Source organism: Terrapene carolina, unplaced genomic scaffold (genome assembly GCF_002925995.2).
Source record: "Terrapene carolina triunguis isolate 2854851 unplaced genomic scaffold, T_m_triunguis-2.0 Scaffold69, whole genome shotgun sequence".
Taxonomy (NCBI): domain Eukaryota; kingdom Metazoa; phylum Chordata; order Testudines; family Emydidae; genus Terrapene; species Terrapene triunguis.
The window spans coordinates 51,258,317-51,266,221 of NW_020664420.1; the positions used below are offsets into that span (position 1 = coordinate 51,258,317).

Here is a 7,905-nt window from a genome sequence, read left to right on the forward strand (position 1 = left end):
GGTAGAATGACTTTTAAGTACCACTTTAAAACTGCACTAAAACTTCTTTGGGATTAAGTTATGTATTGTATTCTGCAAATCCAGAGAAAAACTATGCTGTGTAGGAGATTATGATTTTAAACATCTGTGCTATATTTTTGTGCTTCAAGAAATGGAACTGTTGAAGAATACACAAATTTATGTAAGAGAAATAAATTCTCAGTGAAACAGCTATTTGTTTTTATGTAATTTAAAAATAGGTTTAAAATACTGACAAATCAATGAAATATAGTAACATTTCTGTGAATTAAGCATTTTAAAAGTGGGGAGGGAAGAGAAGAAGGACAAACAGTTAACAGAATGGGCTCCAATTAAAAATAAAACACTCCTTAATAAAAAACAACAACTTTATAATAATAAATAATACATATTTTGTATTAATTAGCTATCAAAACAACATTATTTCTGCCTTTTTAGTTAAACTTTAATTTTACATTCAGGCCAAGTGAGAAGATCAAACAAGTCCACATACCTAGCTGACCAAAGTAAACCAAATCTACACCAACAAAAGATACTTTATTTGGTCTTGCTTTATTCTAATCTGTATAGCTATTCAAAAATCTTGTAACGCATTGTGGTCACTGTCAGGTAGACAGATTGTCACTTGGTGATTTTCTACAGTTGGACACACTCGACTAGTTATTAAAATCACATTTGAAGGAAGTTCCTACCCCTCTTCCTTGTGCCTGTACAACTTTTCACGCCCTTCTCAAATTTCTGCTATAACTTCTCCTCCCACCAAAACTAAGTTAAAGGACACTGCTGCACTCTGCTAAACAGGGTGAAATAGAGGCATTCAGTACACTGTCTCTGGTGTAAGGAACATAGTCAAAAAAGGTCACCATAGGCCAAAGAGAAAATTGCCTCCTCACTAGATTCTGTACCATGAGTAAGTGGTCTCCTGTCATGTTTCTTCCCTGCCCTCTCTTCTGAGTGAATTGAACTTAAAAAAAAAAAAAAAAAAAAAAAACCTGCAGAAAAATCAACATAAACCAACCCACCATGAAGATTTGAAATGCAGCTATCCCATAACTGGATATTATAATAATAAATAAATTACATTATTATTATTATTATAACTAGGAAGAAAGAATACTGTACTATTATTAAATATGTTTTTCAACTTTTAAAAATGAATTTAAGTTTATAAATCTAAAATAAACCCATCACAAAACAGAGTAGTGCTTTAGTAAACCTATGTAAAAATATTAGTGAATTAGGAGAGTTATATGAAAGTACACTTTTTGTGCTATGCTAAATGGTAGGAAGAAATGATGAAGTTTTCAAAACAAACTACATGAAGTACTTTGGTGATTGTAGCCTGCAGTGTAGAATGCTTTAGTTTGTTGTCCATCTTCTTGATCTGTTCATTTTGAGTGCAGACATTCTGTGTATTGATTCTTTTTGCTTTCTATACAAAGCCAAATGCAAAATTCATGTATTCATTGTGGTTTTATAAGTGTTACTGAAATTTGAAACTCCACATCCACTAAAAACTGGCCACAAAACAGACACATAAATCTTCAAAGAAGCAGAATTTGTCTAAGTTATTGATTATGTAACTGAAAATTACATGAGTCATTTGTCCAATTTTATGAGGACACAATGTCAATTTTTCACAGAGACATCAACAGATGAAAAATGATTCAATTTTTAAATTCACTACTACATAAATCAATTAAAGGATTTTTATCAATTAGATTTTAAATAGCATAACATGTCTCCCTGAACATTTTAAATTTTTTTTTGTACTTTTTCAAACCGCCTTTTCCTTAGAGCAACGCTACAATAATTAAGTCTTAGCATAATCTGCCAAACAAGTCTCAAAACTTACTGTTATAAAGATTCTATTTTAATATTGTTTTGTTTATCAGAAGTTAAGTTTTCATTCCACATTTTCTATTTTTCTTTCACAACTTGGGTTGAAGTGATTATAAGACAAACAATGGTATCAACAAGAGAATTTGAGCTAACATACTATACTCACTCATATGAAATAATATGGATATACAATGTAGCATCTATAACTGCACCAGAATTTAACCTCTATCAGGCTGTACTACACTGTACAAACCTATTTCATCAAAAATGAATACTCATCTTTAGGTAAAAGGCCTCCCTCATGCTGCTGACCTATGAAAACAATGTGTTTCTTAGGATCCATCAACATCTGGAAAAATTATATAATAAGTAGCACACATTTGCAGTATCAAACTTCATAAATATATGCACTTATTAAAATTTAAAACAAAAAAGTGCAACCAGAAAATTATAAGTAGAGACAAAGAGCTAAATGCTCCACTGACTTGTAAATATCCGTGGAGTTACACATGTTGACGTCAATGCAAAATTGAACAGACAGAAGTTCGTGTAGTTTAAAAAACTGAAAATATTTTTTATCAACTACTAATAATACACAGTAGAGTTTATCACAAATCATTAATATGCCTGTTTAACAAAGATAAACAATTACTATTTAAAATTATATTCTATAAAAAGCCTGTTCAGAAGTGTAACCAGCATTTACTGTAATATCAATAGAGAGGCAAACACTAATCTCGCTTTCAGCCTAGATGCATATGTAGTGTTATTAAAATATTGGACATGATGAAGTCTTTCATTAAATAAATACATGTTTCTAGGAGAATTTCTTAAGGCTGTGTTCATTTGTAAAAAGTTAGATGTGTCATTCATGTGTATAACGTCGAAGTAGCTTTTTTCTATATATCTGCTGTATACAAATGGAGAAACTGCTCTGGTGTTGAAAAGTTATTTTTGACTACAAAGTTATACTTTGTAAACTGCTATATTTTAAGCATTTGTAATTAGACTGGTCTAATTTTTTTCTGTCTCAAAACAGAATAATCCCCACAGTTCTTCAACTGATTGTTACAAACCAATCCTAATGTACTACCATATCTCTGAGAGAAGAAATATATATGTTGTAGTTAATTAACTCCAAGTTCGTTTACATAGTACATCTGTGACTAGATGAGATAATCAAGACAGATATTGATAAAAGTAAACTTCATCCTTTAGTTCAATGGATGTAATTGTAGTTTCTCGATCAGAGTAAAGTAGGTAGGTTTAAATTTCCAGCATATTAATAGGTATTTCCCCAAACACTATTGCTTCAGAAAGGTAAGTTAAGAACTCATAGTCCATACAACTAACTGCTCCCTGAAGTTTAAGAATTGTAAAAGAGCACTGCATGCAAGCTCTAGTTTCGAGTCTATAAATAGAGTTACAAATATATAATAGCTCACTTATCATTTATCCAACAGATGATTGCTAATGGGAAAGCAGACAGGTGTTGGAAAGCACAAAAATCATAAATAAGAAAGCTTGGCAATGGAAGTCGTATAGATTCAGAAGTGCACTAGTCACTAAAATACAGCACTATGAAATGGGATGATACTTTTGTCCTTTATTGGAACTTTACACGAGATGTTTGAAATTGAAGTTATATCCAAGTTAATTTACCCTGTTAGTCAGCAATAGTAAGGTCAAAGGCAATCTAAAATATTTGAGGTAAATTCTGAATCTTTTCAAATCTCTTGTGGCTGGCTAAATGAATAATGAGCTGAAAGCATTCAGCCCTGCATATTAATCCACCAAAATGGAATGCCATATGTGACCAGAGAGGTCAGGGGCTAGAGTGGAATCCCTTGACCTATGTAACTATCTTTTCGGCCTGTAAGTAAGGATCTATAAGAGATCATTTTCCTAAGCTTTATCAATCTGATTTTTCAAGTTCAGAATTCTATTTAGACTGTTTGCAACAAGATCAGAGCTAATCCTCAAGGGAAATGCAACTCAAAGTGTTTAGGTCTGTAAACTAAATCTGCCCATGGTTAAAATGGACATAGCAATGTCCATTCATCTTTTTGAAAGATGTATGTTCTGTTTATTTCCCATCTTTTTCATGAGAAGGGTACATATATGTCATTGTTACAACATCCTAGGTGCAACAGTGGGATGAGGTCATGACAACCAATCAGAAGTCACTAGTGAAGCGTTAAAGTAAACATAGCTGTTGGAGATGCAGCTCAGCTTGAAAAATGCCCCCTCCATTATTTGAGTAATTTTCTCAAGACGTGACCTGAGACTGAAACGCCTGAAATGTCAGTTGACTCCGTTTTGTGTTTCCACCCAATGTGCATTTTGGCAACTGCACCCTGCTAACACTTTGTAATATTTTCATTCCAGCTACACCTCAACTCTTAGCTCCCTGGATTCCAGTGCTGTGTCCAAGTGTCTAAAAATGCTGTGTTACTGCCAAACATACATTGTCCCAGTAAGTTCCCAACTTAAAATACCTCATCAAGTTAGGCAGGAAAAGAAAACATGCCACAAAAAGTTTTTAGAGGACCACCTGTTGTCTATTATTTTTACATAGCACTTACTCATAAATCATAACACAGGGTAATTAATCAAGCTGTCAAAGAGAAGGTCAAAGGTTATGTGGGGGAGTCAGAAGGTCATGAATGGGCTGATAGAGGTCAGGGTCACACCGCATTCCTCATTATCAAGTTGGGATGAGAGACGGCCCAAGCAAACAAAAGTGAAAGCAGATGGAGAAGTGAGTGGATAAAAAAAAAGAAAATTTCACAAACAAAAAGAAAAGTGAAAGAAGAATGTCAGCTGCCTTCAAATAAAGAGGAGAATAGAACAGAAATACACTGAGATGTTCTCAAAAGGTCTCACACAACATAAAGAAACTACAGTTTGATTATTTAAATACACTTAATATTACTTTCTCTGATCGATCTTCTTGCACGTACTAAGCAATATTACTTGGTTCTGTAATATTTGGTTTGGCTCTTTTACACATCTTGCTTGAAGTTAGTATTTTCAAGGTGAATTAGACAAAAGTACACGATTATCTGATGAAGGTTGCTTCATGTATAAAATTACTTCTAAATGCTAGTTTTCTCCTTTCAAAATGCTTATGGATACAATCAATGTTCAATAAAAAGTTATAACTTGTTTGAAAGATACGTTACAACTTTACTTTTCATACACACAAATACAAAAACAAAACATCATAAAAGTCCCTTTGGATGACACAACAGTTATAAAATATTCTATCATTACACTGACCTGAATTAGATGCAGAATACTGTGCAAAATTAGCTGTCACCCTTTCCTCAAAATCTTTGTTAATCTCATTTTGAATGTTTGCAGCTTTATCAACACATGCATCAATGTCAGCTCCTTGGTTACTGAACCGCTGTACTTGGAAGAAGATATAATTAAAATGTTTTGGCACAGAAAAGGTGAAATTGTATCTTCCTCTGTTCCCTGAGGAGTCTGTAAAACATGTAGGCTATATTGACAAACACATACCCTTGTCTAGAGCCCTGTCATCCCAGGTCACCCAACTGCTATTTATTTCAAAACATTCAGTTTACACTTACCCATAGTCACCTGCTGTGTTACTAACTTTTAATGGATATTAGAGCTATAAAACAATAAACCTTACATTTCTTTTTCTGACTACTGCCTTCTAATTCTTCATTGCATTTGGTCCATACCTACTTGCATCAAGAATTGTATTCATCTTATTTTACCATACACTACCTTTATGTTAGTAAGTATACATTATTCAGTTAACATGTTTTGCTTTGTTATTTGCTAACCTGATGTTAATGCAACTATATGAAACAAATCAATAATATCACAATGTTCAAGATTAAAAACCAGATACTTATTGTATTTTGAGTCTACTTTTGAGAAGTTTTACACCTCTCATTCTCAGAACACACATGACTTATAAGGTAGGTAACTCTAGAAGCAATATTTTGTAGTTTGCTTCTATCCATAATCAGTGACTCAAATGCCTCTATTTGTAAGCGTTGTAACCGTAACTTTTGTATGATGTGCACTCCAGAACCCAAAATTGGACATACCAAGGCCTTTTCTATATATTTTGAGCATTTTATTCTTCTGAATGCCCACAAACTTCATGGAGATCTACTGTATGCACTATTCCTAATATGAAGTTTCAGTGCCTTTTCAATCACTGCCTCATTTTATCATATTTTAAAGTATACAATTAATTTCCAATGGAAAGTAAAACACCTGAGAAATTTCCAAATTTCTACAACACATGCTTAACTCAATATGAATTAATCTAAAATAATTATTTCCTTGATCAAACACTGCTTCTTATAGAACTGTCCTCAGTCACATCAGCACCCCCAATTGTGAAATTTGGACTCTGTGGAAGCTGAATGGGACAGAATTCAGCCCAACAACGCTGAGATAGGTTGTAATGCTGCAACACAAACCTTCCACGCTCACTATTTCAGACTGGAATAATACTTGCTTCCCCCTGCAGTTCTCTGAATTCATGTAGTTACTCCCTTGGCCAGGCCCCTACAGCCCTCTCCATGCCATCTTATTTGGATCTGGTGTGTGTTCCCTCTGTGCGGGGAGCCCATATTTCACAGGCCTTATGCCCTCCTCCATGCAACTATTTCCCTTTCTCCTTTCAATAAAGTGGAGTGCAAGATCTTGTATAAGACCTCTGTGTAGCTGTGAATTTACCGTGAGAGAACTACCTACATCAAGATTGTAATGGAAAGGGTACATAGTACTTAGCACTTTACATTTTCAAAGCAATATATAACAAACAGAACAGTAAGTAAATAATCCACACAAGATACAGATGAGTATTGCGTATTATTAGATCTATTTTACAGACAGGGAAACTAAACCAGGGAGGTTAAGTGACTTTCTGAAAGTTACACAGAAAGTAGTAGCAGAGCTGAGATTAAAATGCAAGAGTTTCTGGATCCTTCCTAACTACCTAAGGTATTTTGAAGGTGCGCATCACTTTACAATCTGAGTTCTCATGTCCAAATTCAGTTTATCAAACATTCTGCCTCCTTCTCCAGAATATCAGAGCATGTCTTTCTGACTTCCTGCTGCATACATACTATTACACAAGCTATATATACAGATATATAGCTATTACAGTTTTAATATTCTGTTTTTTGAAAAACAGTGGTGGAGCACAAGAAGCTATAATTAGATTTATCCTAGTAAGACATACCTCATTTCCTCCCCTACTGTAACAGTGTAAAACATTTTCTAAAGGCAGCTTTTTTGTGAACTGTTCAACAAATCTTTTTGGTGGGTTTAGAGGTAAGTCTGGCTTTATAACATATTTCGCTTGTAGAAGGGCAATCTGAGTTAGCGGGTCCTCCTGGTTCACCTTTTATCTGCATTAAACCATTACAGAATAAGATTAAGCACCAATCTTAGAAGGTCTAAGATTGTTTTTTGTTTGGTAGTTTAAAGAGAAAGCATTTCATGCACAATGTTTTCGGCAAAATCTTGCAGATACCCAGACCTTGAAAGGTAACTCACATTTATTGGTAAGCTTTGTTTATGAGTACAATCTAAAGCTCTTCTATCACAATGAAAGAAAAATCAATTGTTTTAGTAGGTGTATGTATTTGGCCATTTCCATAAGGGGGAAAAAAATCACTTGGAATCTAAGAGTAAAGTGTCTGGCTCACATCTACCTCTCATAAACAGGTGCAATTCAGTACATCTATGCTCTTTCCTTCCCACAGTGACCTATGTCAGAAGACCTTCTTATACTTCTGCTAAATAATTTAATTACTTATGAGTTATGGTTTCTTTGTAACCTTTTAAATGACTAACTCATTAAAATGCAAAATTATGCAAAACATGATGTCACTGGGTCAAACAGCTGTGTTGGTAAAATTATGGCTGTGAAAGTCCCTAAGAACATGAAAATATTAATAATTTATATTGCTCATTAGATGGCAAAAAACTCTTTAAACAGATTTAGAAATGGATTAATTTTGTAATCACAAAATGCTACGCTAC

The 7,905-nt window shown here is 33.8% G+C and overlaps 1 protein-coding gene across 2 annotated transcripts in view; it reads right to left on the reverse strand.

Annotated features, from left to right (window-relative positions):
• The window catches only part of FAM172A (family with sequence similarity 172 member A), a 319,644-nt gene that overhangs the window by 176,450 nt on the left and 135,289 nt on the right, over positions 1-7,905 (reverse strand). The gene's annotated exons all lie outside the window — the stretch shown is intronic.